This window comes from Gracilinanus agilis, chromosome 2, assembly GCF_016433145.1.
Source record: "Gracilinanus agilis isolate LMUSP501 chromosome 2, AgileGrace, whole genome shotgun sequence".
Lineage (NCBI taxonomy): Eukaryota > Metazoa > Chordata > Mammalia > Didelphimorphia > Didelphidae > Gracilinanus > Gracilinanus agilis.
Window position 1 is genome coordinate 28,166,584 of NC_058131.1, and position 20,734 is coordinate 28,187,317.

Below are 20,734 nucleotides of genomic sequence, written 5' to 3' on the forward strand. Positions count from 1 at the left end.
AGGAAGGAAGGAAGGAAGGAAGGAAGGAAGGAAGGAAGGAAGGAAGGAAGGAAGGAAGGAAGGAAGGAAGGAAAGGTAGTTTAGCAAAACTAATCAACTCTCAGTTGAGTCTGACAAGATTGGCCATGTTCCCCAACAAGAATGCCCCCACTGCTGTTCAGGGAGGAGCTGGCCCTTTCTATTTCCTTTATTGCAGGGTTTTTAGATAGTTTTGTGGTTCTACTTACAGCAGTTCACTTAAGTGTCCCCATGATTCTCTGAATCCATATTCATTGTTTCTTATGGCACAATATTATTCCTAGAACATGATTTGTTTCCTGTTCTATGCACTCTTGATGGCAGTGAAGAACTGGAAACAAGGGAGATGTGCTCATGGATTGAAGAAATGGTGCCAGAAAAAGGAGCAGAACTGAGAACACACATGTTGCCAGGGAGCACCTAGAAATGCAACAGCACAACTTGTGGTGGGAGGCTACCAGGACAGAATACTGTACATGATGTCAGATTACAATGAATCTCTTTTTTCTAAGAGTTTTTCCTGACTTCTCTACAAACATGATTTGGCCTGGGTAAAAAAAGAAAACAGACAGTTTCTTGAAGGTTAATGATCCAAAATGCTGTTTGGTTAAGTATTTTACATGATCTTTATTCACTGTTTCCCTTTTTAGTTCCAATATACTTGGATTACTTTCTTCATTATACAAGACAAGAACAAAAGCTCCAAAAACATTGGACCAGGCACCCTTGAAGAAAGCTTTGTCAGGTTCATCTTTTTTTTTTTTTTTTTTAACCCTTACCTTCTGTCTTAGGATCAATTCTAAGACTGAAGAACTGCAAGGGCTAAGCAATTGGGGTTAAGTGACTTGCCCAGAGTTACACAACTAGGAAGTGTCTAGGGTCACATTTGAACCCAAGACTTCCCATCTTCAAGCTTGGCTCTTTATCCACTGTGCTACCTAGCTGCCCCTGCCAAGTTCGTGTTTAACAATGCTCCTCCAGCAGTCAATTGTCCCAATATATGTGATATCATCTCCTTTGCACCCAGACACAGCCATAATTCACCACCTTACTGTACCAAAGGGATTGTAGACCACACCTGCACTAGCAGTCACTGGCCAATCATCCAACTTATCATGAGGAGTGTTCTTGGGATCTGGGACCATCTTCTGCTGTGCTTCTCTACATATAATGAGATCTACTCAGAGGCACTGAAGCCATGATATTGTTAAAATCATTATCTGGGACAAGGTGGAGGCCACTTTGAATGACAGGACCAGCAGTTGAGAACCTTGGAATGTCCCCAGGTGCCGTGAGCCAAGGGCAAAAAGCAGTTGGCCGCAGCCCTATCAAATACCTCCAAGTGACAACACAAGGGAGCTTAGATTGGAGCAGGGACTTGGGAAGGTGGGAGGTGAAGGGTGAAAGGGTAGGCCTGAAACCTGTGACCTGTTATCCTACTGAAAAAGCTAGTGATCAATCAACATCATTGTTATTAGAGCTGTGAGAGTTTACTGATTCATCGTCATTCAACATCATCAAATAGCCTTCCCTAATCTCTGGCTTGGTTGTGGCCAAGTCAGGTCAGAGTTGGTGAGAGGGTGAAGAACCTCCAGTTTCTACCAAGCCTAGCAATCTCCAAATATTGATCAACAACTTAGATTAATAGCCAATTAATTAGCAATAGGTTTCCTAAATCTTCAATCCTGTTACCTTGTTTCCTTACCCTATCAATAGATTCAATATAGAGTTTACCAACAAGTACCTTTCCTGAGCGGTTATTATACCAAAGCCCTTGGGAAGGGGAGATCAATATGCAGTCAGATTATACCGTTTCCAATAGCCGATCAATAGCCCTTATCAACAACTAATCCAATCTCAGGTTGGGACCTAGAGAGGTTAACCATCCACACAACTTCTCAGGGTTCCCTGCCTGGGCAAACTGTTAGAAAGGGGATAATTGACAGCTTATTCAACCAAGCCTGTCAGAGAGGAGAGACATAGATTATACCAACAACTGTGAGAGGAGAGTGTGCTTTCTCCCTCACCAACTACAACCTGCTTAGGCCTGGGCATACAATCCCTCCTCCATCCATACTATCCTGAGATTCATATATACAATCAATTTCTCTGAAAATCCTAGATAGAAAGATAAAAATATATATCTACCTTTTTCTTTTTAACAATATCAGCCATGGATTCCATCAGACTTGATGGTTTTCATAAGGCAGTCTCCCAGGCCATTGGATTCTCTCTTAAGACCAGATTTCCCAGCATTAGCTGCCAGACAATTTCTCCCAAAAGCCAAACAGATAGACCAGTGATTCCCAAAGTGGGCATCACTGCCCCCTGGTGGGTGCTGCAGCGATCCATGGAAGTGGTGATGGCCACACTTTTTTTTGTATTACATTCTATTCTGAGTTCAATAAATAGTTTCATAATTTCCAGGGGGCGTAATATTTTTTCTGGAAAGGGGGCGATAGGCCAAAAATGTTTGGGAACCACTGAGGTAGACCAAGCAGAGAAAGGCAGCCTCCAGCTATACTCCAAGAGGTAACATCACCAGCAAAATCCCTCCCCAGCTAGGTGCTTGTCCATTCTCCCCAAATGCCTGCTTATCCTGAAGAGCAAAGTTAAGGGTCTGGGTGGGGTAACATCTAGTGACATTTGCTCATTTACTCTGCCAGAAGGAAAGCAGCCGTCATTCTTGGAATCTGGACTATGACATCCACTATGTCTTTGTACTGCTTATCAGTGCTCGTTTGCTTGCATGCTGCACCTATAATTATAGCTTGACTCTCTTGATGGGAGCCATTGCTGGTCTTGGACAGAACAGTGGAGATCCCACAAGCCACTTAGTCTTTGACAAAGGAGATGGCCTGTTCCATCGAGATTACAGAGGGGGCATCTGGAGGCAGAAAGCCAGGGAATATGTTGCACAGTTCAACCTGAAACTGGTTGGACCACAATGGAGACTGCTCTGGGGCTCAGGGGCAATAAGGTGATCGATGTGGCTTCTAACTCTGTATCTTTTCCTCCTTATTCCTTACCATTCAACCCCTGAGCTCTGGGATCGAGAGATACTGCTCTTTCCCCAAACCCAAAAGAACCTCTTTCAGTTGTATCAACATACCTGATTAACCACTGGGTCATAGAAGGTTCAGTGATTAAATTGTAGGTTTCTTAAGGTTAGAACTATCTTTGTTTTTCTATCTCCAGGGCTTAACAGTGGCCCACATATAGTAGGGGCTTGATAAATGCTTTACTGATTTATTGAAACAGAGTCAAGAGCAGTGGACAGTGTGGAGTCAAAATGGCTAATTATGGACTTCAGGTTGGAGAGGGAAGAAAGTGAAGCCACAGGAGCAATAATGGCCTGGGAAGTCCTGAGGTCTCAGAAATCAGAGAACAAGGGCAGACGATTGCTAGAATGATACCAGGTATAATCAAATGGGAATATCAGAATTTCTAACTTAGGAAGTAGAAAACTTGTGGATAATGACAGGATCTCAACGGTGACCATCTTTGTGGGTGGCTGCATTGGAGTGAAGGAGTATGTGATGAGACTTAAGGATGTTCAGGAAATGGGAGGTTAGGGAGTTTGAGGAAGCACCCTCATGTATGACAAAATTCCCAGCTTTAGGGAGAGAAGGATTTGAGGAGAAGCAAGATGGTGACCCAGGTGGTGAACTCCTTGAGAAAGGAGGGAAATGGCTTAGGGTCAGTAGACAGCAAATACCACAAAACAAGGAATCTGCAAGGAGAAAACATTCCTCTAGTTCTTTCATGTTCCTGGAGAATAGATTATCTAGACCTGCCAGGTACTTCTCCACAGATAGGAAGGGTCATGTAGTCCAGAGATTTGGATCTTTCCTATCCCAGATCTGCCATTTACGAGATGGGTGACCCTTGTAAGGGTGAAAAAGGGGTTTTATGAGTTCAATATATTAAAAGATTGTCGCCAGAGGATTGAACTATTATCAATCCTCAAAGAAGAATAATCTCAAGTCAAAATTGACTTTATGGTGATTTATTTACAATTAGGAAGGTTGAAGGTAGGTAAATTGAGAGAGAGAAACTCTGGCCCAGACCAGAGGCCCAGACCAGACGTGGGGACCAGGTAAGAATTTAGAGGCCCCAGCAGAGGGGCACAGAGGTTAATTAAACAAGGCTTCTAGCCACAAGGCCTTTTACAATTAGAGAGGCAAGAGAGGCCTCCCTGAGGGTAGAGCCTCCAGAAATGCCAAGGGAGGAGAAAGAGAGTCAGCCTAACTTACCCACGGGACAAATCAAAGGGAAACAGTCAGAGGTCCCACCAGAGATCCTTCTACACCAAGTTCAAAATGCCAACTGCCTCCACAGGAAGCTACCATCATATTTAAAAGGTAGAAGCTTTCATCACTTCCTGCGTCCACCTCCAATTTGCATGTCCAATCACAATAGATATATTCTCATAGTACTGCCTAGGGGGCAGTCAGTTGATTCTGATTTGTCACCCACTCTAGCACATGTGGGTTACAGACCTCCCAGAATTAGAGGTGCTCTCACCTTTGGTGATTAAATCTAAAGATGGACAGTGTAGACTTAATCTAATTATCACACCCTGGGGGCAAGTTTTTTCCCTCCTTTATGTCAAAATGTCCTGCAGGAGGAAAGGAAATTTATATAAATGTGAATTATTATTATACCATTTGGATGGGATAGAGTTTGGGAGATGGGACACAATTCTTGCCTTAAGGGAGCCCTTGATTGTATATAAAAAACAAGCTCTCCTGAAGGGATGGCTTGTTTAATGGAAGACATAATCCCCAGGAAGCTTCTAGTCTGAAGGAGAAGACATGGTCCCTGCCTCCAAGGGACAGCCACATCAGGGCAAGACAAGCCTGGCTCTCAGACAGCACCTGGGCTAATGGGGGAGACATAGCCCCTGCCCTGAATAAATTTAGAATCTGATTGAGGACATTCCCATCTCTCAAGAAGCCCCTGGTCTGTTGGTGGAGACACAAACAGGGTTCCCAGGAAGCCCCTGAACTAATGATAAAGGAGCAGTCCTATCTTCCATCCCAGCTGCTGTAATCTTGGGCTACCTTGAGAGAAATATGGCTTCCAGGAAAAGATGGTGACAATGAGGGGGAGCTAGGTGGCTCAGTGGAGAGTCAAGCCTAGAAATGAAAGGTCCTGGTTCAACTCTGGCTCAAACACTTCTTAGCCTTGTGACTGGGGGCAAGGCACTTAACCCCAATTGCCTAACCCTTACTGCTCTTCTGCCTTGAAACCAATACTAAGTATTGATTCAAAGAAGAAGAAAGTAAGGGCTTAAGAAAAAAAGATGATAATGATTCGAGTGGGGGAAGTCACATCTGGAGCACCACAGCGGCCGGCCTTTCTTTGTCCCCCCAATGCCTCATGTGAACATTAGTAAATACTTGTTAACTGAAGGGTTTGGGTTATAATGAATCATGAAGATATTAAAGATGTATTCAAAAAGCTGATTCTAGTGAGCAAAGAGTTCATGGACCAGACTTATGGATATATTTCTAATATTTCACATGATGGATTTCTGAATCCTTAAATTGGATAGGACTTAAAATTTGTTGAACTTAAAAGTTAAGCCTCTATTATTATCTGCAGTCTGAAGGCAAGCAAGCAAGTTGTATAGGTCCTTTGTAATGTCAAAGGTCTACACTTAACATCTAAATAAGCTTGGAGCCAGTGTTCTGGGAAGAAGAAGGTTTGATCAAAGTTGGGAAGGACTTTGAAGGAGCTTCTTTCCTGGATGCCCTACTGTACAATTGTGTTGCTATCCATTCCTTTATCTTGTAATCGGTTGTCAATATTATGGTAATACTTCTGTTGTTTTACTTGTTTGATTGACATCCCAATCCTAGTATCCTAAATAAAATCAGTGCAGCTTGCTCATCTCTCTCTCTCTGTCTCTCTCTTTTGCTCTCTCTCTCTCTCTCTCTCTTCTCTTTCTCTTCTCTCTATTCTCTTCTTTCTCTCTTCTCTCTTCTCTCTTTTCTCTGTCTCTTTCTCTGTCTCTGTCTCTGTCTCTTTCTCTGTCTCTCTCTGTCTCTCTCTCTCTCTGTCTCTGTCTCTCTGTCTCTCTGTCTCTCTGTCTCTGTCTCTCTGTCTCTGTCTCTGTCTCTCTCTCTCTCTCTCTCTCTCTGACTCTCTCTCTTTCTCTCTCTCTCTCTCACCTTCAGAGGAGGAGCTGACAGGCTGACATGACTCTGAAGATCTCTGTCTCGTATGTGTGGTTCCTTCCTTAATCTTTAAACCTTCCACCCATATTACTCCTCCAACTCTCAGCTTCCCTTCTAGGTGCTTGAACCCAGGGGAGAATTTCTTGAAGAGGTTGGTTCCCTTCATTAACTGATTTATCTACTGATTAAACTGGGATGTCCAGAGGAAGAGGAAGTCAGCCTGGATGGCTAACGGCCTTGAGTTCAAGTCTTATGTGGATCAATTGGAGGAACTGAGGGACCTGAAAGTACCTTTCTCAGCAAGTTATCGTATCAAATGAATATGTGTATGCATATTGTTTATGTGTCTTGTGTACATACAACACACATGCTACATGTATGTAGCTATACATGCATATACCCATACATCCCTGGAGTCTTGTCTGATACCTCTAGGGTCCAGAAGTGGATAATCATAGTGGTGTCATTGATATATGAATATTTATACAGTGCTTTAAGTTTTGCACCTATGTATAAGTGTGTGTATCGCTATATACACAAGTATATGTACATACATGTATTGCTTTGCGAAATTAAAGCACTCTGCGGGGGTCGCCCATCATGACTCCTCACCTCTTGCCCCCAGAGTACTGGAAAGGACCCCAGGGCCCGAGGTCCACAAGTGGAGCTGGGAATTTCCTGGGGACATTCTTCAGACTCCCTTGTCGGAGAGCGCGGGCTGGATGAGGGATGGGGAGAGGAAGGGATTGGCAGAAGAGCTGTCCCAGAGAAGAGGAGCTCATCGGGTTCTGCTGGGCCCCAGAGGACAGACCCAGGGACGATGCGTAGCATTTACGGAGAGGTAGAGTTAGACCTGATGTCAAAAAAAAAAAAAAAAAAAAAAAAAAAAAAAAAAAAAAAGAGCTTCCCAACCATTCGAATTCTCCGAAAATGGAAAAGGCTGGGACAGGGTTCCGGGGCTTTCCCCCTCCCTCCCGTCTTTAAACGAAGGCTCCGCATTGGGTGTGTTGTGGAGGGATCTTTGTTCACGTACAGATTGGAGCAGAACATCTCCGGGATCCCTTTTCGGTTCTGAGGTCCTTCACGCTAAATCGACGTCGCCTCGAAGCCTCCCCTCATCTGGACTGGAGGGGCTGCGCCCTCGGCGGCCCTTGAAAACCAGAGCTCGGGACTTCCCGTAGCGGGGTTGGCGGTTTCTATTCCCCCCCCCCCCCCCCCCCCTTCAGAGGACAAACGAGCTAAAGCAAAAGACATTCAAACAGCAGAGCAAGCCAAGGCACAAAAAGCACCAAGATCTCGGAGGATGTCCTCAAGCCTCACTCAGCGACCTCTTCTTGCTCTCTACTGCCATCTGTTGGTCTTCAGGTGTAATTCACCTTCCTTCCCACAGAAGGAAGAATCTGCCCATCTCTTAACTTCTAGCCCCAAGAATTATTTTAGCTTTTTTGTGAAACAGATCCCCACCAGACAGCTAAGGAAGCCCTTGGGCATTCGAAGTTATTTTTGAACTGATTTTCCCTTGATGCCTCTTTCAATCAAAATTCAATCAAAATCAACTTATTTGACTTGTAGAAAATTGCTTTCAACTCTTCAACATTTCCATTATTCCTGTCTTGGTCCATGGAAATCTCTGGGCCTGAGTGGAGAAGAATAACACGATTTTTGTTACAATTCTGCGTAGGAACCGACTGACTGTACTTCCTCCATCAGTCATAATAATTCACATATCTAGAGTAAGCTGTCGTTTATAAGGCACTGTCCACATAACAATTCTGTGACGTATATGGTATACATACTATTATTCCCAGTGATCAGACATGAGTTGTTGAGTCTATGGATGGAATCCAAAGCCACTTCTCCTTTCCTTCTAACCTGTTAATAATTAATCTATAATAATAACACCCAGGCCTATGATTGCCGTGAGAATAGCATGAGACGAGGCTCTATATAAATGCAAGGTAGTGTTATAATTTATCATATAGAGCTTGATTTTTAAAATATATACTATATTTGACATAGAAGTTACAACATAGCCCTCCTTGTCTGTTTCCTCTTCTAACCTTTCTTCTTTCTCCTGCATATTTTTAATTTTTCATTAATAGTTTTCCTTCTTTTTTTAATAGGTATCAATACCCCCAGATTTGCTCTTCCCATTCTCATTAAAACTCTTGTCCATCCTTGTAAAAAATAAGTGTATTCAAGTCAAACAAATGGGCATTATATTGGTGGCACGTGGAAATACATGTCACTATCTGCACCTACAGGCTGTCACTATTCCACCAAGAGACAGAAGGCATACTTTATAATTAATCATCTGGAGCCATGATTGATCATTGCATTGACCAGAGTTCTAAAGTTGTTTTTTTTTTTAATTTTTAAACCCTTAACTTCTGTGTATTAGTTCCTTGGTGGAAGAGTGGTAAGGGTAGGCAATGGGGGTCAAGTGACTTGCCCAGGGTCACACAGCTGGGAAGTGTCTGAGGCCAGATTTGAACCCAGGACCTCCTGTCTCTAGGCCTGGCTCTCAATCCACTGAGCTACCCAGCTGCCCCCTCTAAAGTTTTACAAAGTTGACTTCCTTTACAACACTGTGGCCACTGTATAACTGGTTCTAATTCTGCTTACTTCACTCTGCATCGTTTCATAATCCATCCCTTGTATCATTTCTTTGCATAATATTTCATTACATTCATATCCCATAATTCACCCATTCATTCCCCAGCTAATGAGCACTCCCCTTAGTTCCCAATTTTTTTTTGCTAAAACAAAAAGTGCTACTATAAATATTCTTGTACCTATAGACTCTTTCTGTCCTTTTTCTCTTTGAGGTATAGGTCTAGGAGTGGTATTACTGAGTCCAAGGGAAGGTGCATTCTTTGGGGGCATAAATCCAAATCACTTTCCAAATCACAACTCCCCAAGTAGAATATGAAGGTACCTTTCTTCCCACATCTCCTCTAACAACTATCATTTCCCTTTTTTGTCATCCTTGCCAACATGATGTTGTTGTTTTTTATTTGAGGAGATGTGCAACATTTCCCTTTGCTCTGAATAGTTTGCCCTTCTTCCCTTGAGAACTGCTAACACATTTTCCTTTAGCCATTTTGCTATTGAGGAAAGTCTCTTCTTCTTATATATTTGTATCCATTCTATGTATATCTTGGGTGTCAAACCTTTATCAAAGAAACTTGGTACAAAGATTTTTTCTAAGGAACTTTTTCTTCTAACTGCACACCTTCTGTTTGTACCCAATTTTCAATCATATGTTATTGAAATCATCTGTTTTATCTCCTATATTTCTCTCTGTGCCTTTTTTTTGGACAAGAACTCTTTCTCTATCCACAGTTGAAAGTGACTTCCTTGCATTCTCTTCTCATTTATTTATGATATAGCTTTTTATACCTAGGTATCTCATTAGGGCTTACCATGGTTTGTGTTCTGAGATGCCGATCTAAGCCTAATTTCTTCCTGGATCCTTTCCAATTTTCATAACAATTTTGTCAAATAGTCCTTATCCCAGCTAGATGACAGAATAAAGGGTTGAACTTGGTGCCAGGAAGACCTGAGTTCTAATCATTCCTCAGTTCCTAGTTTTGTGGCCCTAGATAAGTCACTTAACATCTCAGTTTCCCACTAAAGGATATGTGTCCCAGGTTAGTTCTTTGGGCTTGATGAAGGGATCAAGGTAAAGGAGGAAGAAGGGAAGGGGTGCCAGAGAGGAGTGGCAGCTGGACCAAGAAGAAGTACCCACTCTGTCCATTCAAAGGAGAAACAACTCTTACTCTCCTTTGTCTGGCAATTAGGGAGCTCTGGGTCTCTTCCCTCTTCTCTGATTCTGAAGGGATTATGAAAGTCATCATGAGAGAGGTCAAAGAAGTAACCCAGTAGTTTTAGGAGATTCAGAAAAGTTGGTCTTGCTCTCTCTTCTTTGTTTCATGCTTCAGGACCCTGTGAGTTTTCTCTTGGACTAAAGGGTGGAGAAAGTTAGGAAGGGATTTCCTTCCCCTTTGCAATATCTCAAGTGACTCCCCAGCCTCTGCTTGGACAGCTAAGAGGGAAAGAGAACTCATGACTTCTGAGATCATCCATTTCTTGCATGGACAGCTCTAATATTAGGAAATTCTCTTTCATATTGAGCCTAATTCAATGCCTTTCGAGTTCCTTCCCCTCATACTCTCAAAGGTAACTAGGGAGACAATACACACACAGCAGTGCAAACACAAGCTGACCTTCACAGGCATGAGGCTAGTCCTCAAGACCCTTGCTGATTCTCCTGGTCTGTGTGTCTCTGAGTCCTGGTGACTAAACAGCAGTCCTGGAATGGGTGTTTGAAGCCTTCACTAAAAACTCATGAGTTTGAGCTCCCTAGGTCCATGTGTTGGGTACACAGTCAAAGGTAATCTCCAATCCACATTTCCTTGGAGAAGATGATCAAAGCCAAGGCAAAACCACAAGAGAAAGGTTTAAGAAATCCCACACCATTCCCTGGTTAGATCGTACACAAAATGGTTAGTCCTGCAATAAGCTAGAACCAGAACCAAAACCCCAAAACAAAAACTAGAACTCAAACCCAATACAATCAACTTAGGAACCAGTGAATATTTAGTGAGTTTGTCAGGAAGGGAGCCCTACCTGCAGGGGCAGAGGCTCCCCAAAGGAACAAAAGAACAAACCTTACATAGTTTCCAATTTAGGCAGGAGGTAAAATGGGTATGGGGTACCTCAGAATTGGACAGGGTTGTAGCTGGGGGTTCACAAGGTAGAAATCCTTTGTGGTATCCTTTGATTGCTGGGGAGTACTAGCCAGGAAAGGCTGTTCTTCAGTTTCAATATGTCTTATAAGTCTCCCTAAGAGATCTGACTGTCCTTGCTATTTCAGCATTAAAGTCCAAGATGGGGTTGGGGCTGCAATACGAAGAGGGTTAGGGACAAGACAGAGGAATTACAGCCAAAATGGAGTTGCTTTAGCTTTCTTGGATACTCACAGGCAATGGAATCAGATGACTGACTTGCTTCTCTCAGCCTCAGTTTTCTCATCTATGCCAAGGAACTTGGGACCCAAGTTAAACAAGCCCCTCCTGGCAGAGACCATACAGAACCCAAGGGGAGCTGTATGAGGTCTATGAAGAGAAGATCCTTCCAGGTCCTGCAGGATCAGGGATCAGAGTGGCATCTGCACACATGTAGATGGCAGATATTTCTCACTCCCATTGGACAGTACTCTAAAATTTGAGCCTTCTCTTCCCTCCGATACTATGTGTATCTGGGAGATACTCTGGGAGAACCTGGGGATTAGGGATGTTTTATAGCTACTATTTTTTCTATGCCATTTAAGGAAATGACTTTGACAGAACTATTAAGACCAGGGATCAATAGGGGCTAGTTTCTTACTATGATGACTTTTTTCAAGGTCTTGCACTTTTTGATTTGTTTTGCTTGGACTTGGGGGTTGGAGAGAGTGGGGGAAAGGAACTGTCCCAGAGAATTTAGTGGGGCTGAAAGAAGAGGGGGGACTCCTGATGGGACATTACTTTTCACCCAGACAGGCTTCTGAAGTCCTTACAGTAAGGGCACAGAAAAAGGGGGGTTTTAGGAGTCACCATTTTGATGCCCCTGTATCTCAGCTGTATGGCACTTAATCTGAGTGGGGTAGGTGCCAAGAAACGGGGTCTACACCTTGTTTTTTAATATCTCCCTGAGATGGATTAAAAATGGAAAGTTTCCACCCCCAAAAGGGCATCAAGCTCCACACTGGTCCACTCATATTCTTCAGCTCAGGCTCCCACAATTTAGCCAGACCTGCCCCATAAATCTTAAAATGCTTTCAGTAGGGGAACCAGGCAGCCTGTTTCTCCTTCCCTTTTTTCCACTCAGAGAAAGAGGATGTTGAAAGGACAGGGGAGAGAACCATGAGTACTTTCTCTCTCTCTAGGGGGAAGGGCAAGAGGAGAAGTGGGGACCTTTTCCGCTTTCCCTGAGTCCTTACTGTAAGGACCAGGCACCCAACAGAAGATCCCAGACTTGAGAACAGGAAGGGTCCTTTAAGACCCATTCTTTTTTTTTTTTTTTTTTTTTTTTTTTTAAGCAAACAGGATGAAGTGACTTTCCCAGGCTTACACAGCTAATAAGTGTCTGAGGCTGAATTTGAACTCAGGTCTTCCTGACTCCAAACCAAAGTCTATACACTGTGCTACTTAACTGACCCTTTCATTTGAGGAAACTAGGGCTCATAGAAGTTCAAGAACTTGTCCAAGATCATACAGCTAGTAAGTGACAGAGTTGGAACTTGAACCCAGATCCCTTGAATTCAGACTTGGTGGTCTTTCTCCTCTGACTGCAAATTCAGTATTTTTTTCCTCTCTGGCATCTTGCAGTCACTTAATTACTCAAGGAAGTGTGGTATGGAGTGCATAATATTTACTAGTTGCTTCACCTTCTTGTCTAAATGTATTTGGTTACTTTTTGTCTCCCCCATTAGATTGCCAATTCCTTGAGAACAAGAACTGTCTTTTCTTTTTATCCCTTACCTTCTGTCTTAGTATCCATTCTTTTTTTTTTTTTACAATTACATGTAAAAACACTTTTTGACAATTGTTTTTTGACATTTTAAAATTCAAAGTTTCTTCCCCCAACACCACCACAACTGTGGTGAAGAGTCAGAGATTATACCCATATTTTCTTGTCATGATAAAAGTTACATATATGACACATGATAGAAACCTCATGAAGGAAATGCAGTGGAAGATGTCATGTTTTGATCTGCACTCAGACTCCAAAAATTCCTTCTTTGGCCATGGAGAGTATTTTCATCAGGAGTCCCTTCTGGTTCTCTTAGAGCCTTGCTGTGCTGATAATGGTTTAGTCTTTCACAGCTGATCATTGTATAATATTTCTGTTGCTGCATACACTGTTCTCCTGGTTCTGCTCACTTCACTTTGCATCAGTTCATGTATTCATTTCTAGGTTCTTCTGATCTCATCCTGTTCATCATTCCTTATGGCATAAGAGTATTCCATAACAACCATACGCCACATTCTCTTTGGGATACAGACCCACTTGTGGTATCACTGGATCAAAGGATATTCAGAGTTCTGTGGTCCTTTGAGTCTGGTGCCATATTGCTCATTAAAATGGTTGTATCTGTTCACAATTCCACCAACCATGTATCAGTCCCAACTTTCCCACATCCCCTCCAACATGGATCATTTTCCTTTTTTGCCATGTTAGCCAATCTGATAGGTTTGAGGTGATATGAGAGTTGTTTTAATTTGCATTTCCCTAGTCAACAGTGACTTTGAGCATTTTTTCATAGACTAGGGATAGCTTTAATGTCCTCCTCTGAAAACTGTATATCCTTTGACCATTTTTTGATTTGGGGAATGCTTTTTAATGTATTCTTATAAATTCTACTTAGTTCTCTATCTATTTGAGCAATGAGGCTTTTGTCAGAGACATTTGCTATAAATTCCCCCCCCCAAAAAAAATTTATTTCCCTACCAGTCTCCATCGCATTGGTTTTATTTGTACAAAACCTTTTTAATTTAATGTAACCAAAATTATCTGTTTCATTTTTCATAATATTTTCTCTCTTGTTTGGTCATCAACTCTTCCCCTCTCCATCAGTCTGACAGGTAAACTTTTCCACATCCTCCTATTTGTTTATGGATTCAACCTTTTTTTCTAGCTCATGTATTCATTTTGGGTTTATCCTGGTGTGTGGCGTTGGTCCTCGCCTAATCAGGTTTAAGTGACTTACCCAGGGCCACACAGTGTCAAGGACTGTCTTTTGCCTCTTTTTTGCATCCTCCGTGCTTAGCACAGTGCCTGGCACATAGTAGGTGCTTATTTGACTGACTTGCTTCTCTCAGCCTCAGTTTTCTCATCTATGTCAAAGAGCCTGAAACCCAAGTTAAACAAGCCCTTCCTGGCAGAGACCCTACAGTAGCCAAGGAGAGCTATTCGAGATCTGTGAAGAAAAGATCCTTCCAGGTCCTGCAGCATCAGGGCTTTGGAATTGCGTCAGCACACATGTAGATGGCAGGTATTTCTCACTACTGTTGTGCAGCACTCTAAATTTGATGTTCTTCCCTCCAATGCTGGGTGTGTTTCTGGGAGAATCCAGCTATGATTTGGAGGAAGGGGAGTGGGAACATTTTTATAGCTACTAATCTTGCTATGCCATTTGAGGAAACAACTTTGACAAGAGCTAATTTGGGGTGTAGCTGGATGGCTCAATGGATGGAGAGTCAGGCCTAAAGAGGGGAGATCCTGGGTTCAAGTCTGCCCTCAGACACTTCCTAGCTGCGTGACCCTGGGTAAGTCACTTAATCTTGTTTCCTCAAAAATAATAGGCAGAAAGAAATGTTGAAGTAGTAGACAGAGAAGAGGAGGAGGGAGACATTGGCATCCCCTGTCTGGAAGCAGGAACAGAGTTTGTCTAAGGAGAAAAGTGAGATCTAAGGCCCGTAAGGCAGAGGGGGATGAAAAGAGCCTCCCTTGTCCTTTCCCAGAGGGAAAGAAGGGCTCAAAAGGTCCGAGGTTTAATGCTGCAGGAACCTCAGAGGCCATCTCGTCCATCCCTCTCATTTTCCAGATGACAGAAGAGATGAGTGAGGAGGCCCCAGTCCCACAAGTACCAAGTGGGGAGCCACACTCTGACTCCAGCTCTCCAGAATCAGTGAATGTTTGGAGAGAGAGTGGCCCGGACTCTGGCCCGTAGGCAGTGGCAATGATTAATCAGTGCTGGAGTGTACAGGCTGGATCTGAAGAACAAAGCTGAGAGGAGGGTGGAAGTAGGCCAGAAACCAGCCCTGCCCACTGACTTTTTGTTCCTCCTTCTACTGCCAACACATAACCATGTACACACACACACAGAAGCCAAGCTGGAGGAACTTCTCGCTTCCCCCCGGCTACAAATCAGAGGTGGGCAGTGAGCGCTAAGATGGATTGTATAGAGAACCAGGTCCCCAGTGGCAGGAATGCCAGATTCCCTGGCCGTTAGCCCTACCATGGGGAAGCAAGCAGGGAAGAGGACGGGAGAGAGCCGGGGAAAGCATCAAGCCAGAGGTCACTTCTGTTTTCTCAGGGCTGCAGAGCTCCAAAGCATGGAGGGCTGTGGTGAGGAGCAGGAAGAGGGTCTTGGAGCTCTGGCAGGTAAGAGACTGTCCCCCTCCCTCGAGGTAGATGAGGAGCCCCAACAGGAGGGAGGCAGAAGGGATGCAGGGGACGAGAAGTTCAGTCTTTCATCAAAAGAAATCGATGTGAAGACAGAAACCCATAAATACACCCAAGACTCAGGCGTGCACACGGATGGGCAAGAGGAACACACAGAGCCCAGAAAGCCACCAAGACATAAACACAGAAAGATGCCCACAAGATACGCCAGAGAGGCACACAAATACAGACAGAGACACACAGAGACTCAAATACAGAGGCAGACTGAGCCAACACATCATGGGAGGACACACTGACACAAAGGGGCTCAAACACACACAGTCTCTGACGCACCATCCTACCCAAATGTCACACACACACACACACACACACACACACACACACACAGAGACGAGAGACAGAAAGACAGAGACAGAGAGACAGAGAGAGACAGAGACAGAGACAGAGAGAGATGCTCCTGTTTAGTCTTGCATGAAGGGTGAGAACTTCTCAGTCCTACGACTTGCCCTCCTTTCTGAAGGCAGGATAGCATTAGTGGTCAGAGGGCTGGCAGACAGGTTTGAGTCCTGTTTCTGCTACACACTGGCTGGATGAACTGAGTAGGCTATTCAGCCCTTCTGTCCTGGAGGCAAGAGTATAGAGACTCAACTTATGGAGCAGCCAGTCTGCATTGGTAAGGGAGTTTCCTCACGAGGGAATTCCCAGGACCAATAAATTCCTTGGCCAAGACCAAAAAATGGTTTCTCGTGCCTGCCCTGGCCCCTATCTGCCCACCACTCTATTTCTGTCTAAGCTGACTCCATCCTCAGAAAATAGCCACGGCTTAACCCAATAACTCCACCTAACCACTCTCTCTCCGTTTCCCCCTGGGTCTTAGCCTGTTTCCAACATCTCCCTTTAATCACCCCCATCGCTGACTTCCCTTTCACACAGGGACCAAGACATTAGAACTCTCCTACACCCCAGCCTTGGGAGAAACTACTCTAGCTGGGCTTAGAGTTCATCTGCAGGCCACCATCTTGTGATGACTATAGAGGGAGGAAGAGAGGGATCCCACAATCTATTCCCAGCTGGGGATGGTAGAAAATTTACTAAGAGGGAAGAAGAGCCTTTGGGGGCAAATGCCAATGGAAAGAATTTGGTCAAAGAATATAAGGTGACTGGGAAGATTTCTCTCTACCAAAGGCTAACCCAAGCCTGGCCCTGTCCCTCCCCCTCTACCCCATCCCCTTCCCCCCAAAAATCCCTCTTAACCATCTTAAAACTTGCCTTCTTGTCTAAGACTTCTCTGATTAGATACAGCCATTTTGGTTTGAGCCAACGGGTATTTACTGGGATCTACTCTGTTCCCACTGGAATCAAAACGGGTTTGGAACCCTACGGGGAAAAAAGGGGGAGTTTTGCCCTCAGAGAGGTCGTACTCAGATTGGAGAGACTTCCTACTAATATGCCCCAACCTTGGTGTCCAAAGGTTTCTCCATGCTAGTTCTAGTCTTGTTTCTGTGTCTTTGTTATTGTTCCCCTCAACATTTTCATCAGACAGGCTCTCCCAGATGGCCAGAGTTGGGTTTGTCTCATCAGACCAGAGACCCCTCGACTTCTTTTTATATCTTGTCACTCCTTTGCCTTCTGCTATTATCTCTTCCTTCCCCTAGCTCATGGGAAGAGACGATCTTATTCCCTATCAACCTGCATTAGTGACCCCATTCCCTCCCATCTCCTCCAACAGATTGCCCCCTCTGTCATCTCCATTTCTTGGTTTGTCTTTCCCTCTCTCCTTACTCATTCCCACTTCCTACAAACATGCCTTTGTCTCCCTTATCCTGGAAAACCCTTCAGGCGATACTTCCATCCTCTCACACTCTTGTCCTATATCTCTTGTGCCCTTTGTGGCTAAATTCCTCCAAAGAGCCATCTTCTGTTGGTGCCGCCATTTTCTTACAGTTCATATTCCAACCTCATCATCCCCCTAACACTACTCTCTCCAAAGCTACCAGTGATCTCGTAGGTGTCAAATCCAATGAACCTTTCTCCATCTTCATTCTCCTTGACCCCTCTGCAGTCTTGGAAACCACTGGCCATCTTCATTTTGATACTAGGTTTTCAGGACACCCCTCCTCCCTCTTGGTTCTCCTCCTACCTAGCTGGCCATTTTTTCCTCTGTCTCCCTTGCTGGATTTTCATCCAGATCATCCCTTCTAACCATAGGTGTCCCTAGGACAGGGCTCTGTCCTGAGCTCTCTTCTCTTCTCTGTCTATTCTAGTTTACTTGGCAATCTCATCAGCTTCCACGGATTCAATTGTCCTTGTTAGGCCAAAATTCTCAAATCTGCATATTCTAATCTCATATCTCCAATTGCCTTTCAGACATCTTTTTTTTTTTTAAATCCCTTACCTCATGCCCAATACAAAGTATTGGTTCCAAGGCAGAAGAATGCTAAGGGCCAGGCAACTGGGATTAAGTGACTTGCCCAGGGTCACCCAGCTAGGAAGTATCTAAGAACAAATTTGAACCCAGGACCTCCTCTCTCCAGACCTGGCTTTCTATCCCCTTTCCCTTTCTATTCAGATATCTTGAACTAGATGTCTACTAGACTTCTTAAACTCCACATGTCCAAAATCATATGCACTATCTTTTTTTTTTAATTTTTTAAACCCTAATACCATATATATATATATACATATATATATATCCTTCTATATTAATTTTATTTGTTACAGGACTAGGCAATGGGGGTCAAGTGACTTGCCCAGGGTCACACAGCTGGGAAGTGTCTGAAGCCAGATTTGAACCCAGGACCTCCCGTCTCTAGGCCTGACTCTCAATCCACTGAGCTACCCAGCTGCCCCTGGGTATCACTATCTTTTCCCCTAAAACCTCCCCCCAACCCTCCTAACTTCCCTGCTACAGTCAGGAGCACCACTCTTCTTCCAGGCCCTAACATCCAAAATTTAAGGGTCATTCTGGACTCCTCATTCTTTCTCATCCTCCATATCCATTGCATTGCCAAGGCTGGCAATTTCATCTTTGCAACATCCCTCAAGTAAGTCATCTTCTGTCCTCTGACACTGCCTTCAACTTAGTAAAGGCCTTCACCACCTCATGCCTTGATGACTGCAGCAACCCATGGAGGGTCTGCCTGCCTCAAGCCTCTCCCCACTCCAACATAGCCTCTATTTAGCCCACTAAAGTGATTTTCCGGGGCCAATCGTGTCACCCCCAAACTCAGTAAATTCCAGGGGCTTCCTATTGCCTCCAGCAGCAAATCAAATGCCTCCTTTTGGCATTCGGAGCCTTTCCTAACCTAACTCCCTCCTGCCTTTCCAGCCTTCTTGCTCCTCCTTGTCCAGTGGTGACGGCCTCATGGCTGTTCCATGGACAAGACCATCCATCCCTTGGCTCTGAGTGTTTTCTCTGTCTGTCCTCTACGCCTCTTGTTCCTCATCACCTACTGACCTCTCTGGCTTCCTTTAAGTCTCAACTGAAATCCCATCTTCTGCAGGAAGCTTTTCCCACCCCCTCCTAATTCTAGTGGCTTCTCTCTAGTCATTATTCCCCATTTACCCAGTGTATACCTTGTCTGTACATATCTGTTCCTGCCTCCCCCTTGCAGATAGGGATTATCTTGTCTCTTTATGTCTCCCCAGTGCCCGGCTTATAGTAGGCATTTAATAAATGTTGACCGATGGATTGAGAGCAGGGCCTATATCTCCTCCATCTCCAGGGCCCCTGAAGAGAAAGGCTGCCTTCCCCATTGGGTTAGGAACAACTTGAGGGTAGGGCCTGTGTCTCAGTCTTGGGACCAAATTGTAGTGTAAGAACGACTCACATTTATGAAGCCCTTTAGGGTTTACCTATAGAGAAGGCCCACATTTTGGTGCCCATTTTACAGATGAAAAAGCACAGTTTAAGGACACATCTCATTCTGGGTAAGGCCAGATCTGGGACTAGCCTCCAAGTCCAGCGAGCTCTTGAGCGAAGCCCCCCTTCACCCCAGTGTTTTTGGATGGGTCATGAGTGGCCAAAGCAAGAAGAAACTGTTCATGGAAGTCTTCCCTGAAGGAGCTGACTTTTGAGCCCAGTTTTGCAGCAGAGGAGGCCCAGCTGGATATAAATGGGTGAAAGCAGAGAGTCCCCAATATCAAGGCAGGGTTTCTCTGAAAGCTCAGAGGAGGCAATTGCTTCTGTCTGGTAGGGTGAGTGCAATAGGGTGCAGATGGAGAAGCGAGGCGCCAGGGATAGGCTCCAGGATGGGGGCTGCCATAGGGAAGGCCCCAAGTTATCACCCGGAGGGGCCTCTGTCCTCCAGCTCTCCTCCAAGACTACAGCGGCATCAGAAAGGGCAGCTATGTCTCCTCTCCCTCGGAGGAAGCCAGCTCAGCTGAAGAGGAGGATGAGGAAGAAGAGCTAGAGGAGGTACAGAGATACCTACTAAACTCTCCCTGACATCACCATCCCGCCTCCTCCCTCCCCAGACCAAACCCCCCAGAACCCACAGGGTTATCCTTGGACACGGGGGCCTGACTGATCCCCAAACTGAAAGCTCTGTCTACACCTTCAGGATGGGGAGGATGGCATTTAGGAGAAATGGCCCACGTGGCCAAAAGAGCATAGATCTCAAACTGGAAGAGAACTTAGAGGTGTTCTAGTCCAACCCCTTAATTTCATGGTTGGGTAAACTGAGGCCCCCCAAAATTAAGTGACTTGTCCAAGGTCACACAGCTTGGAGATGGTTCTCCTAAAGCTAGAATCCAAACAAAACAAAGGCTACCAAGATGGTGGGGGGACTGTAGACCATGCCAGATGGGGATCATCTGAAAGAACCACAAACATCTGAGGGCCCTGCCAGGAACACAAAATGGGCCCTGCCAACGCCAGGTTTCTCCCTTTGTCCCATTTCAGCAAGAAGCCCAGGAGCAGAGCCAACAGACACTGAGAGAGCTGGAGCAGGGTGAGTCTCTCCCTAAGCATCCCCGCCTCTCCCCATCCTCCGTCCTCCCTGGAGAGAAACAAGAAGGCAGGCAAAGGCCATCAGCGTGGAGGAGAGAGCGGGAGCAGGACGGGGAGGGCCTTTCCAGCCAACTGAATTAGCGAAGTCATTAGAGCGAACAGCTCTGAGGTCGGTCATGAGGCTGCTGACCCTTGGACCCCAGCCCACATCTCCCAGAGAGGTGCCCCTGCTGGAAAGGGGGCCGCTAAGGGTGCCGATGGGGCCCTGCCCGAAAGCCATCGAAAGGGTCTTAGCGGCCGTCCTCTTGTTCGGGGCGCCCCTGCCAGCTCTCCCAGGCAGCTGCCCTGGCCCGGTCCATGGTCACGTCTGGCCTGAAGACTTTGCCAACAGAGCCTGGGCACAAGC